The sequence below is a fragment of the Apteryx mantelli genome, chromosome 15, assembly GCF_036417845.1.
Source record: "Apteryx mantelli isolate bAptMan1 chromosome 15, bAptMan1.hap1, whole genome shotgun sequence".
Lineage (NCBI taxonomy): Eukaryota > Metazoa > Chordata > Aves > Apterygiformes > Apterygidae > Apteryx > Apteryx mantelli.
This window is the reverse complement of record NC_089992.1, coordinates 1,713,626-1,728,307: the sequence shown is the minus strand read 5'-3', so window position 1 is coordinate 1,728,307 and position 14,682 is coordinate 1,713,626. Positions and strand designations below refer to the sequence as shown.

The following is a 14,682-nucleotide window of genomic DNA, read 5'->3' as shown; positions in this document are numbered from 1 at the left end:
AGGCAGGCTCTGCTTTGAGGCCGATTCCCTTTCCTCCTTCCAGCACTGCGGAGCCTCAGGATACTGCTAACCTGCGCTGTGGGTTCCCCGCTGCCACCTGCGTTCCTGCATTGTGTGCTGCTCTTCTGGGGGAGGATAGGAAGGGCAGCCAGGAGAAAAAACGGTGAAAGGAAGTTAAATAGGCCCCTGCACCTGTCTCTGGTATCTAAGTGAACTCCTTCACATGCACTAAAATAACTAAAATCTACTATTAATAATGAGCAAGCCATCAAAGACACATTTCCTTAACTTGGATTTGGTCATCCTGTCATCAGCATAAGTCGTAATGGAAGTATTACAGAGGAAGTCTGAGAGAGAGACATCAGAAACTGTATTCAAAACTTTTTAAAGGAAAATATTTTTTAGCTGTAGAATGTAGCTTCATTTGGGTTGCTTAAAAAGCAATGTGCATGAGGCTTTCTGAATTAAGAGCTCTCAAAACGCTGGTTTTATATCACCTTTTGCAAAGGATGTGTGGCCAAAGTGTTTATATGTCAAGATAACAGTACTCAGCAAGGGCTGAGAAATATTTTGCAATATCTTTGCTCAGTAAGAGATTTCTTGTTTAGAATGAGGATTCTGTTAAGCACAAAGAAAATAGCTGCTGCAGCCACCTTGCCTCCATGTAAAGGTTAATCAAAAACAAGTAAAAGACCTCACTAAGGAGGATGTCTGTGTCCTTAACAATGCTATGAGGAACGTAGCAGCAGGGTAACAAATCATATCAAACCTGTGATTTGTTCTTTGTATGCCTAAACTGCCCTACAGCTAGGCTGAGGTCTGTCTCTGATGCACTGGGCCTCTGAGCAGAATTTAAGGGTAATAGTGAAGGCTGAGCTGTACTGCCTGGCTCGAAGTCTTGACTAGTATGACCTTTGCGCAGCTAACAACCGTACTGCGTGCCCCTCCTGTCTTAACTATTTAACCTTTAATTACTCAAATACTGTTATTACCTTCTGTGATGGGAAGAGAGGAAGTAGCAGATAACTTTAAAGATCAAACCTAGTGATGAGTGAGAGGCAGCTCTGAGCTGCCACAGGTTCACGGCTGGAAAGAAACAGAACTTAAATGAGGACTTCAGGCTCTTCAGAAGAGAATTTTTGAGGGCTGTTAGTTTGGGGGAGGGAGAAGTTGCAGGGATTCTTGCACTAGCAGGGATTCTTGCACTAGCAATAACAGTCGGACTTCAGTGTGTGCATCAAACTGTTTCCCTGGCCCAGTTTTAACAACGCTTTTTCATCAGTGGAATTGCATTCAGTGCCACTCAATTGCATTCCACTGAAGGCGTTCATGTCTTAGCATCTTCTTCACATATTTACTCTAGCACACAGTCCTGGCAGTGTTTACTCTGCAAAGATTCCTCTAAGACTCTGCTAAGCACACAATTTACTCAGCTAACAAGGGCTGGCATTTATTGTGAGTATCTTTGTGTACTTGTCATTCTTTAGTCTCCATTGACATTCAGTGGGAAGCATTAAAACAAACAGCAGCACACAGTAGGAGGGTTGCCTGTACCAATGCTCCCCTGTGAAACGGCTGAATGAGGCCTTCTGCTTGGTGTTGGCCAGAGCTGGCTTCTACCAGTCTGCTGTCAATGAGGATGGAAAAGTCTCCTTTGTTAAGGGAGCAGGCTTTTTGGAAAAAAATTTCCTCTTTGGAAATTCAGCTTTTTTTTTTCTTTCCTCTCTCTCTGGCACATATGCCTTCCTTTGTTTCCCTTGAGTTATGCATTGATTGCAGTTAACCTTTTCCAAAAAAAACAGGTAAGGAATTAGCTTTATGGGATAATCTGAAGTTCAAGTTTCTAGTGGACAAGCTTTGGGGCTTTAGCCCTGAGCTTGTTACTGCCCAGCCAGGGGCTCTGAACCTAAGGACGTCTTTAGGTCTCACTGTAACTGGAAGCTGCAGCATGTTTGTTTGGAGGATGGAGGGCTCTGGTGACTCTCAACTTTTTTTGTGCTTGCAAGAGACAGCTGTCCTGCCAGCCTCTGTAGTAGGGTATTTCAGCCTGTTGCTGAGGAGAGCTCAATTATACATGGAAGCCAAGTGACCAGCACAATGCAAATGTATGCTAATTTGTGTGATTAGATTTTTGAATTTAAACAGGAAAATCTAACTGTTCTCTCGAGATTGCTTTAAGAGGAAGATGCTGAAGTTCATTGCAGATCCTTCTTGTTATCTCTGCCAGTCCTTTCACTGAACAGCAGGATGATGCCATATTCCAGTGAGATGCTTCACTCTGTTTTGCAAAGGCTTGCAGCCTACTGCTGAAAGATTTTTGATGCTTTTGTTTCAAGTCTTGTATCTGATTTCTGGCTCATGCAGCTAGAAGCCAGCAGAACTTCAGCACTCTGAGTCCGCTTCGTTTCTCCACCACCAAACAGAACTGACAAGCAATGGACGCTCTGTGCTTCCTGAGACCAAGCCTAGCATCAAGAGAAAAATCTCAGTCAGTTTGCTCATAGTTAAGTTCCTTAGCATTACTGACAAATGATGTTGCAAATTCAGCAAACTGTGCCACCTTATTCACCTTTCGAGATAATAAATTATTACCACAATAGGCTGAAGTCTGCAGTTATACTGCCTGTTTTTCCCACCAGTTCTGAAATAGCAGTTTCCAATTGGCGAAAGGTGAAGGCTCTGGGTTCTGTTGCCTGTGTTGCTTGGATTTTTTTGGCACTGTTTTGTTGCTGTCTATGCTGAGCAATGAAAATTAGAAAATAATATGCAGTCTGAGTGCTGAAGTCGTGCACTTCTCTCCTCCAGCTCACTGTGAGCTGTTCTTGATCTGGGGCTGTTCTGAACGCTGCAGGCTCAAAACAGGTCAAGGTATGGTGTGAGAGTTCAGGACACCAGTCCTCTTCCAGGTCAAGTTCTGCCCCTTTGCTTCTGTGGCACTGAATCACTGCTAAGCATGTAAGTATTAGAAGTCCATAGGATTAGCTGAACTCTTCCCAGTGAAGTTTAACAGGGTTTTACTGCCTGCCTGCTCCTCCTGCCAAGTGCTTTGCCAAAAAAGTGCCTGCCCTCTGCTCCTGCGAAGAGTGTTCTGGCTGAACTTGGCCTGCGTGCACCAGGCAGCCTGCCAGAGAGAAGGGGGTGAAAAAGCTGACATGGAGGAGCCTCTGCTTTTGGAACTGGCAGCTCCTGTGTGTGCTTCCCACCTGCATGCTGACATGCTCCAGCCCTGACCTGGATGGCCACAGCTGTTCTCAGCCTGGGCTCTCAATCAGAGACTGTCAGTCTTCAGATCTTCCCATGCTGCTTGGTGGAAGCTGTTTGCAGAAATGGGATCAAAGGTATGGCCAACAAAACTGACTATTCAGGAGCTAACGCAGGCTGTCTGAGATGGGAGACAACTTCTGCTTAGAAGTCATTGCAAAGCGTTTATGTTTTGGTGGTGTCTGCCAAATAATGTTGCGTGAAGGAATGTGCACGGTGCTGGCAGCAGGAAGTGCGGGGTGCTTACTGCTGATGTGTTGTCCTTGGTATGTGGTGGTTTCAGTATGTGTAAAAACAAGGATGCAGGTATTCACCTGGCTTTGAACACTTCATCCCCCCCAAATGGAGGCCAGGATCAGAGAACAGCCACTGCAGGATGTTTGGGGTGCAGTGACTTCTTAGAGATTTCTGTATCTAATGTGCTTCCTCACAGTTCTCTCACTGAACTGCTTTCTGTTTTCCACTCCCTTTTGTGATCTCCCGCAGCTAGATCTGTGTAAGCCTTGCAAAGGCTCAGCCTGCTGGTAGAGGTCCACGAGTGGTATTTTGGGGCTGGGCATGAGGTTGAGAACTTAGAGTTTGCAGGACTAAGCTTTGGATTGTTCAAAAGAATTAAAATTGGAGTTGCTGCTCTTCTGAGGGAGGCTCACTGTTCATGGCACGGCATGAATAATTGCAGGCAGTAATCCTGGTGGGCATGAACAACCCTCTTGAACTCGCAAAAACAGATGAACCACTTGCAGATAGAAACATCCGTGTTAATAAAGCAGGGTGGCGTTGGCTGGCAGTGGGGGCAACACTGGGAACCGTCCTCAGGGCGTGCTGTGCTCCATCCCAAGGGCAGATGATGAAAACCACCTTTGACCTTATTATTCAGGCAAAGCATTTATCTTCCTGGGGATGGCAGCTCGTTTGAAAAATGGCTAGCGCCTGCAACAGCCTGGCAGCATCTGCGGCCGAAGGACGGGGCTTTATCCCTGCCTATAAACAGGGCAGATGTTTATATGCAAACATCCCTAGTGGAATCTTCCATTCGCCGGCGGCGCTGGTAGCGATCCGAGCGCGGAGCTCGGGCTGCCGCAAGGATCCGCTCCGCGAGGCTGGCTGACACATAAGCAACGATCTCTCCAGCGAGCTGCTCCCCGCTTCCCAAAAATAGCGTTTCTCTCTAACGTCTCTCTTGATTTATGTCGAGTTCAGATGCTGTTAAAAATAATCCACCCACATGCTAAAATTATATTGTCTCTGATTATATTCAGCTTTGTGAAAGAAGTGCCTACAAAAAGATGAGTAAAAGGGTGCTGTTGGAAAAAACCAGTTGTTTTCTGTAGGAAAAAGTTCGCCCTTCTTTGCTCTGGCCAGAATCACCGCCCTGCCACAGAGAAAGCAGGTTTAGTGTTGTCGCAGCTGGGTTACTGTGAACTGGCTCCCAAGATGCGCTGCAGGCTGGTTCCTGGCAGCGTTAGCCCCCGCGGAGAGCTCCTGTTAGCTCCCCGAGGCTGTTGTGCTGGGAGGGCAGGAGTTAAATCATTTAATCTGCAGTTGGCCTGAGAACTTTTTAATTACTGAGCAAGAACTTGGAGTTTCAGACAGTTGTGGAGAAGCCCCTTCTCCCCGCTCCAATAGTTTGATTATTCTGGAGCTTTAGACACTTGGATTTATTTCTAAAATACCACGAGCTGGTCTTGTTGTTTTATTAGGAAAAACCTAGAGTCCATAAAATACAATTCTCTGGGATAGAAACCTAATCCTCTTATTTCTACACATTTCTGGATGATTAAATGGCTGGATTATTTAAGTAGTGATTTGTTACTGGATTGCATCATCAAGGAGATCTAAGGCATAAATATTAGCTTTGGGCTTTTGGCTCTTTACTGTTGAAAGGGGTAGAAGGTGTTCTGCAGACAAAAGCCAGAGAAATGAAATTAAATGAGCGTGCGGAGTAGCGGGTCACGGCAAAGTCCCTAAACCCTTACTGGCTCAAAGAGCTTTGGTTTCGGAGCTGCCAATCTGCCCCGAATCGGCGATCTCTGCGGCAGCGTGGCCGTCAAGGCTTGCGGCGGCACCGGTGCTGGTGTTGCTGCCTCCCTCGCCCTGGTGCCAAGGGTCCTGTGCTCAGATGAGCCCAGAGCCGGCTGGGCCCCGCCGCGCGTGGGCACCCCCGGTTCGTGCAGAAACGGCGCGGGACGGCAGATGGTGCTCTCAGACTGGCGGAAGCGAACGCGGGCCGCGTTGTCGGCCGCTGCTCCCCGGCAGCTGGGCTCCGCGCGACCACCCCTCTGCCCCGCCGAAGTGCTCCGAGTGCCGCAGCCCGTGACGGATGCCTTGGAAAATACTGGTCCTGTTAAGGACGGCGGTGGGAGATGCCCTGGAAAAGGGCGGCGGTGTGGATCGTTCTGCCCTCTCCTGGAACGCGGCATGAGCGCACGAACCTGAGCAAACGAAGACCTCCCGTGCTGTGCTTAATAGCCTGTTGGCAGTCCTCTCAACACATGGATTCCCCAGGATGCTGGTGCAGGAGAGATGGATTGTGCCTCTATTCTGCGCTCCTGGGAAGGCACAAATATCGCAGGCTTAAGATTTGCATTTGACACCCCTACCTGGCTGGTCCGAGGAGGTAAAAACCTGCTTTTGTAAAAGCCTGCGACATCCAAAGGTGTCCAAAGTGAAGTGCACTTGGGTGTATATAGTGGGGCACGCTCTGCTTGGGGGGTCCGATGGGGCCTCTGCAGCACACAGCTGCGAGGAAATGACTTGGGCACAGGGTGGTCTCTTTGCCTTTTCCTCAGCTAGTGGTTAAAAACCTGCAAGGATGACAGAGTGAGAGTGGAAAGATAAACAAAGGAGAGGAGGAAAGTGGCTCCAAGTAACTAGCTTGGGGGGGCTTGTGCTCTGATTTGGCTTCCGAGACCTTGGTGGGATTCACATGTTAGCAAAAGAAAAGTTGAGGCAGGCTTGTATGCACAAGGCTTTATCAAATTCAAAATTTCCTTGGGGAAAGGAGGGAAGGCAAGAAAGAAAAAGGAGAACTCCCAGGTGGCCAGCTGGGAACAGAAGCGATGGGGTCACCAGACAAGCATCCCGCTCCAGGTTTCTCTCCACGTCCTGCTGATGGAGATGATGCTGATGGAACTTTTCATGTTTTCTCCCTAGCGCAGTTGCACCTTTCAGTGAGGCTGGCTCAAGCTCCTAGTGGTAGTTTCTGGTTATGATACTACTAGTGTTGATTGGACTACGCCTAATTAGGTGCAGATGTTGCACATTAATTGGTTGTTCGGCTTTGTGCATGTATTGTGCCAGGTAATATTTATCAGATATTAAAATGACTATTACCTACTCGTTACCCAGTGGGCCTTGTTCTAATAAGCTAGACTGAGAGCTCTGAGGTGGAGGGATCTTAGTGTAGAGGTAAAGACTAAAAGCTACAATGCAAAAAGGCGAGGAGATAAAGGAAAAAAGGGACGATTTAAACATCGATGGCAATCACTTTGACAAGAAACCCGGCGTAGCAATGGGTCAGAGTCTGCCTGTGCGAGGCTGTGAGCATAAGAGCCCTTGGGAGACTGCAGTGTCTAAATGCCCCAGCCTCAACGTGTGTGTGTGTGAAAGGTTGCAAGTGCAAAAAGCAGGATACCGAATTGCAGGTGGAGAGCCCTCAGCTTTGCAAAGGCTAAAGCACTGAGTCCCTGGGAAGCTTTTCTTAGTCGGAGGGGTCCTGAGGAGCACCTGCATGCAAGTGTGTGTGGGCTGGGGGCTTTGCAAGCCCTTGGCAGCCTTCCTGCCTAGCTCTCGGGGGGCAGAGACCACTGCCTTCCTGCAACAACCCGGGTGGCTAAAAAGAAAATAATGACACTTGCTGAGGAGCCATGAATTAATGGTTTACCTACTATCCAGATGCTCTACCAAAGAGCCACCCTTTGACTCCGTAGTGTGGGATTGCTTCTGGGTGATTATGGATTTGAGTCCTGCTCTTGCAAGGCAGGAATTCCCCTCTCCATAAAGTAGGAAGAAAGGAGGAAGCCACGGGATGAGTGGTTTTGCCAGGGCAAGCGTTTCTGGCCTGCTGAGACACCTGGTGAGTTTGTGGCTTTGCTTCTCTGGTTTTGCATTATTGTATCCTCAAGGTGATCTAGTCTGGAGCATTAGCAGAAGAGCAGGAAACCCTGAGCTCACCCGTGCTCGCATTGCTGCTGGGGCCTGGCTTGCTTGGAGAGGTATCCTTGTTGGACAGACGTTCACTGGTGGCTGATGAGGTGGAGATGGAGCCCTGCTGCGCTGCCCCAGCTCTCCTGGAGCACCAGAGAAGGAACATGCTCCTGCCTCCGCAATCGGATATTGTCTCCTGGTGAGGTACAGCCAGCGCTAACCCCTCCTGCCCATGTCTGACGTATCATGTAGCAAATGGCGAGGGGCACTCTCTTTGCTTTTTGTCTTCTTGGCTATTTTTTCTTTTTTAAATCACCGACAATGTGGAATCCCCCAGGTTATTCCTGGACAGCCACGTAATGAGAGATGGGAGTGTGTTCAAGGCAGCGTCTTGTATCTGCTGCTGATTTTAGTTTAGTAACTGCATCTGAGGAGCACAGAGGGTTTAGGGAGAAAACTTCTTTACTAGGAAGTGCATTTTTGGATTTAGAGGAAGGAAGGTGGTTGTGTGGCTCTGGCTCTGGATTAGAGCCTGGCAGGTCTGGCTTTAGCATGCAGCGTTCCCGTGCGCTGCAGAAGCATTTCACAGGGGATCGGCAAGCTCTTGGCAGGTTCCTTTAGGAGCCTGAGCCTGCGACTCCTTTGCCTCCCTGCAAAAGGGAGATAAAGGCGCAACGACGAGCGCTTTCGTGCATCCGTTACAGAAACGGCCTGCCACTGCCCTCGGAGGTGACAAACGCGAGCCCTTGTCCTCTGCGCTGTAACGGTTCAGGAGCGCGCGCAGCGACCCACTGCTCGTGGGTGACGGAGGGCCAGACCCCACCGAGCCAATTAGTCAGGCTGGGTCATCTAAGCACTTTGTTACAGTAACAAATTATTGTTAAAATCATACAGATATTGAAATTGGTATGGGCAGGAAGGGTGTTTGGCTGCGGACTTGAAACTGGAGCAGAGCTGGAAGGTGTAATTCCTCAGACGCTTCAAGAAATGCAGCTGAAAAATAAGCAAAGTAAATATTTACTTGAGCTTGGACTATCTGAATGCATTATTGCATTGGGAATTCGTAGCTCTGGTACGTCCATGCTTTCAACCGCTGCGTTAATGAACGCGGCGACAGAGGGGCTGGGGCGCAGCACGCCGCGGGTGCCCAGTGCGGGCGCCTGTCCGTGGCTGCCGGCCTCCTTCAGGTGCTTTGGAAACCTTGTTCAAACACCCGTCCTGCTTTTTAATGAGTTCAACCTTCAATGCAAATTAGATTCCAAATAATAAGTAATTAACTTTATCAAATTGACATTACCATTTATAACAAAATGTCAACATCGGCTTTATAAACAAGGCAGAGTTGCTATTTACAAAGTCGGCGCGGAGACTGAAACGGTAGGAAAAGGCAGCTCGGCCGGGATGAGAAGAGCAAACGATGCCTTTCCTGGGCTGCGGCTTCTCCTCCGCCGTCACTCCCGTCGGCACCCTGGAGTCCCGCGGCCTGGGAAGCCGCTGTGCCGGTGGCTATGTTTAAGCCAGCCCTCGGCGCTGGAGGTGACGTGTCCCTCGCCGGGCTCTGGAGTTTGTGACCATTGTGCATCGATGAGGAATGTGAAACCTGGGAGGTGAAACCTGCCCCAGGGTGTGTGTGTGTGTGTTCATACGCTAAAGGAAGACAAACAGCAGGTATTAAAAAAGCCTTCATGTTATTGCAGGCAAAGCTTATAGATAATCTCGTCTCTAAGTGATGCTTAAATGTAAAAGCAGGTTTTAGCTGATAGTTTTTCCAGAGAAGTGCAATACAAGGGAAGAGGTCAAGCTGCAGTGTTGAGATTCAAGCCTGGATTTCCACCTTCCTCTGAAGGCCTGTCACCTCTGGTTTTATAACGAGAGAAAATAAATTACGAATTAGAAAATGTGGCTCTGAATCTGGAGCGGGTGCCAAGCCCCTGATGGATTTACATGCATATAAAAAAAGTGAAAATTTGCCAGCTGAGAGGCTCCTTAAAAATTTCCAGTGTAAAATCAGTCTATGTTTACTCTCACATATGGAAATAAAATCACTTGTCACTGTGCATTGGCGTCAATACTGCGTCTTTTCGTGTTATCCGTGAAATGAAAAGTTACTCATTTACCTCCAGCGTCCTCACATGCAGAGGTTAATAGCTGCAATAAGGATAAAGTTAATCCTCCCTCCTGGAAGCACAGGTCTGGGGCTGCAGCATCAGAGGAGAATTTAAACACGCACAGCTCGAAGGGCTCTGCTGCAGCGGTTTCCATGAAGGAAGCAAGGAAATAAAGCAGTCCTTCATTATTTCTCCGTGCTGTGTGCCTTTGCCGCGGGTTAAGCGCGGGGACCCGCCGTGCCCTCGGCAGGGCCGTGTCCGCACCGGTGGCGGCACAGAGCAGGAGCCCTGTCTGCAACGCAAAGCCGAGCCCAGGCGGCGCTCGCTTCCCTGTGGTTTGGGTCACAATTTTGTAAGGAAATGTTTTTGAAATGGAAAATATCTGTTTTACTGGCACGGGTGTTTCTGCGGATGTGTCTATTCTTACTGCAATTCTAGATTTCTGGCAGCGTCCACCAAAAGTCTGGCAACTAAAAAGCAAACGTTAAAATAAAACTACGTGGACTAGCAGCTCTGAAGGTTCCTGCACCAGGGACTGGTGGATATATAGGGGCAATTAGGAGCTTTAATTCTCTAATGGTCCAGGTGCAAGAGAAGTATTTATTCTCTTTTTTTCCTCAAGGTTTGTATTTAGAGTCCAATCAATTCAAAAAGATGCAGGTGGGATGTGTGGCCTTTCTGTTTCAATTCATCTCTTGGCAACAGTAAATAGGATAAATTTCAGCTTAAAGGGTAATTCCTTGGGGGTGGGGGGAAAAGTGGGGGGGAGGAGGAGGAGGAGGAGGGCAGCTCTGCGCACCTGAAACAAGGCCGCTCTTTGGGGGGACGCGACTCCCAGCCGCGCTGGTTCCAGCCTCGTGCAGGTGGCCGGCTGAAGTGGAAACTTGCCCTGTTTGGAAAATATGCTGTTTGATTCAGTCCAATTCTATCGGAGATAAAAACAAAACAATACGGATTAATCTCCTCAGTGGAAATAATCACATTGGGTCTATGATCTTAATCTCTTACGGCATACGCATCTGGAAAAGTAATTCGGGGGAAATAATATAAACTTCAGCTAGGCTGTATAAACCCAAATGAGAAAGTGATTTTATTTAACTGCGGCTCGGTGGACCTTTGTCACATGCCTTCTTGTAACAATATTGACTTTATAACACCTACACTTTGTTCTTTTCCTTAACAGGACAGCTGCTAAGTGCTGTTAAAACAAACATCACATGTTCCACGGGGCTCCTACAAGGTTTGCAATCAAGCGCTCTCTAATAACTGCTTAAACACTCTCATCAGGCTTGTCCTTGCTGTTTGCTTTAGGACACGGTGTTTTTCTCTCCCCTCTGTATTTATTCTGCACTAGCGATAGACGGAGCTAGAGGTCACGCAAAGTAAATGCTGGTGTATCCTTCCTTTTCTTTCTTTTTTTTTTTTTTCCCCAGGTTGACTCTCATCTGAGTTTGCCTTTCCAAACCGGCAATCACGCGGAAAGCACTGCCGTGTTCTTGGGGGTTGGGTAACCCGCCCCGAACGCCGGTCCCCGTCCTCTCGTGGCCTGTTCTCGAACCCCAACCCACCAAGTGAAAGGCGACGGGAGAAGTAAGAGCGTGTTCGGCAGGAGGGCAATCACGCCCGATCCGGGGGTGGCTGTCCATGTGGCACAGGGACGTGTTGTGGCGGTAGGTTTCCCTCTGTCGCCGCCTTCGAGGGCGGCAGAAGCTGGACTAGTCGCTTGCGAGAGGTTGCGGAGTGAACTAGAAAGAGGCAAGCGCAAGTTTACCCGCTTGCCTGCGCTCCTGGTTTCATGGCACGTCTCCTCTGTGCCGCTTGTGGTCACCAACACGTCGAGGACTTTCTCCCCGTGCTGCTGCGGACCTGTTTGGGGGCAATGACACCTGCTTTGTGCTGGATCTTGGACCAGCAGCTTCCAACTCACAGCCGTTTGCAGATCCCTGCGCTTCCCCGTGAAGCTGAGGGCTGCTGCTGCCTCTTGGTCTCTTGTTCCACTCGGCTCTTGCAGGCCTCCTCCTCAGCTGCCCTCCGATCTCCGTGCGCCACCGCTGCAAATATCCCGTCCTCGCCTCTAGCACCCGCTGTACCTGTGGCTGGCAAGAACTGTCCCAATGGGAGCGGGACCCCCTCCTAATCCAGGTGATTGCTCTCGATTTGGAGGATAAACTTCCCTTAAACGCCTGCATCCCCAGAAAAGCAGCATCCTTCGTGCTCTCCCTCGTTCACGGTTTCTGCAAATCTAATAACGGGTTGGTGCCCCGGCAGGACGGTGTTTCGTGGTGCTGAAGTCGCATTGCAGCCGGCAGTGTGCAGCATCCCAGCAACGCTCCCGGGCCGAGCCGGAGGGAGGCGATAGCGGAGCGTGAGCACGGATGCGCTGGTGAGCAGCGGAATCGGCAGCGTTTTCCCCCAAAGAGCTGGCTGGGCCGAGCGCTTCCACGAGCTGCGGCTCCTTGCAGCACGTCGCTCCCTGCCGCCAGCCGCGATGACAAGCCTGACGCAGCCCGTTGCGTTCTCGGTCCCTCTGCCCCCGGCCAGGGCTCAGCCGCGTGGCTCGGCAGCCGGACCGGCCTCGCCGGACGCCGTTCCAGCCCTTTCCCCGCAATGCTGCTGTTATGCCCCGGCGAGGCTCCTCGGATCCCTTCGAGCTGGAAGGGCTCCATCCTGTGCGACACGGCGAGCCGCGCGGGGTGCTTCTGCCTTAGCGCTGGAAACCCGAGCCTCGCGATCGAATAACGCTACGTCTAATTTTGCAGCTTATGACGCTCCACGAGCGTTCTGCATCCCGCTGTCCTGAATCTCGCTGCGCCCCTGTAGCTCACGTTTCGGTGGGGATGGGAAAACGAAGCGGCCTTGCAGCAGCCTGGCTGGCCGGGGAGAGCGTTTTACAGAACCAGATACTTTGGTGCAAAGATTAAAATAGCAGCTGTTTTACTGAGATAACCCATTGCTGGGAGAGGAGGAAGATGCTTCACTCAAAAGCATCTTGAATATCAGACGCATATAAATCTGTGTTAGCGAAGGGTTCACACGCAGCATCGAGGAGGGCATCTTCTGCCGTTAACGGTGCACGTGAGAGCCCAATCCCTCTTTCTTCCCCCGTTAGCGGTGCAGTCGGCGCTGCCCGGCTGCCGCGTCCCTGCTGTTCGGCAGCACCGTCCTGCCCAGGTTCGGGAGCTGAGGGCCGGGTAAGGAGCCATCCTTGTAACGCAGCCCGTGTCCTGCGTGGCGCAAGCAAAACGGATCTGCATCGAGGCTTCAAAAATCCATAATTATTGTCTGTGCGTGGGCCCCCATTCTCCCCTTAGGTATATGCTGGAAAAGGGCCTTTATCTGGTGAAAATAATCCTAACAAAGCTGTGTAGATGCATTACCTTTTTTTCTTTCTTTTTTAGCAGACCAGGAAGACAGAGCTGCCCCTGCCGTAGTTTCTGCGCCTGCCCTGAAACACCGGCGCTTCCCGGTGTGCAGCCGGCAGGTAACGCCAGCTTCCCGGACTCGACTGCCCCGGCTCGTTTGCCCTTTTCCGTGTGAAGGTTACCGCTCTATCTGCACGTGCGAGGCAGCTGTGGCCCCGCATCGTAATCCCCCAAGGATCAGTTTAATGCCAGGGCGCCTTTTCCGTGGGTGGTAAGCAGGATGCGTCTCACGGGCGATACCGGATCCCAGCAAGGGCTGTGTCCGGGGCAGCTGCTGCCGGCCGGGAGAGCGGCACGAGCGGCTCCGGCTCTGCTCGGCAGCGGGTGCCGGACCTGGCAATGCCTCCCGGCCCAGGGAGGGAGGGTTTGTGCGAGCAGCCCACGAGGCAGGACGCCTGCACGCGGGGCTCGTCCCGACGGGGCGGCGAGGACTCGCCCGGCAGCCTGGAGACCCCTCGGATGCTCCCTGCCGGCGGCTGCGCGTGCGAAGCGTTGGTGCGAGGCGGGACCGGCCCCGGGAGCAGAGCCTGGAGCAGACCCCTCTCCGGATGTCCCATGTCCCCGAGCTCTCCTGCTCCTTGTGCAATACAGAAACGCTGCTCAAGGCAGAGAGCAAACGCTTCCCAGCTTGGTGGCACCTTTCCATCCTACCCCCTTGGAGAGCACCTTCCCATGGGACCACTGCCTCATCCCGGAGGAGACTTGTATCCCTGCAAGCTGACCCCCTTCTCCCAGGCGAGCGGGGCTGTCGGATATCCAGCGCTCGCACCGGTGCCGGACGCAGCAGAGCCTGCAGCTTTCCGCTGGGTTATGACTTTCCGTCCCAGCTGAGCGCAGTCGTTAACTAACTGCGGTAGGTTTCCTCTGCTTCCTGGTCTCCGTTTGCAAACTGGAGCTGTTCAAAACGTGCTGGAAGCCCTCTCGGGGGGGGGGGGGGGGGGCAGAAAGGGGGCTATCGGGTCGGAAGAGTTCACAGCACCGGCAAACGCTGCCTCCCCAGCGCCGTACAGCTTCCCAGCCCAGCCGGTGCGGCGGCTCCTCCTGAGCTGACCGCAGCCGCGTTTTGCAGCACGCGGGTGCTGCCCGGGGGACCCCGTCTCTCCCACACATCCGCGCTCGGTGCGGAGCTCAGCGCCCTGTTACGGCATCTCGGGATAAAGCTTCCCTCCATTTTAATTCGATAAAATTTGCTTGCATCTTACAGGAGAGCTGGCGTCCTGGGGGGACAAATCGCGGGGCTGGCGATCCCGCTCCCGCGATGCCGCGTGCGCCCTCGGGCGCGGGAACCACAGTGCTCTGCCTGCCGAGGCCGTTCCAGCGAAACAGCAGCTTGGTGGCAAGGCCCGGACGAGGAACCGGGCGCTTAAATCACCGGAGAAACCCTTTAAATGGGAAAGCAGTAAGTGAAGCACGAGGAATTGATTTTAAATATTTTTTATGGCCATGGACTTCAAGCTGTTGTCAATATTTCTGCATAAATAATAAAAAAACCATTAAAAGGGGGTTGATGTGACTGACAGCGTGCCTAGATGAGCCTTGGGGCTGGGCTGGTTTCAGGGTGGGGGGAACGGTGCAAATCATGCCGCTGGCAGGCGGGGAACGGCGAGGAGCTGCCGCTGGCACACGGCTTATTCGCCAGCGCTGGCGGTATCGGCCCCCCCTCGCTGGCACCGACAGCAGCAAGCCGCTTATTAAAGCAGCGCTGATTTAAAAGGTGGAGGGGGAAAAAAAAAAAAAACAAACAG

The 14,682-nt window shown here is 51.3% G+C and overlaps 1 long non-coding RNA gene across 1 annotated transcript; it reads left to right on the top strand.

Moving 5' to 3' along the window:
* The first annotated feature begins 11,825 nt into the window (after positions 1-11,825).
* On the top strand, positions 11,826-14,223 carry LOC136993432 (uncharacterized). The gene is made up of 4 exons (XR_010885753.1): positions 11,826-11,898; positions 12,914-12,996; positions 13,529-13,790; positions 14,142-14,223. It is a non-coding gene; the product is annotated as an uncharacterized lncRNA (long non-coding RNA).
* The last annotated feature ends 459 nt before the right edge of the window (positions 14,224-14,682 follow it).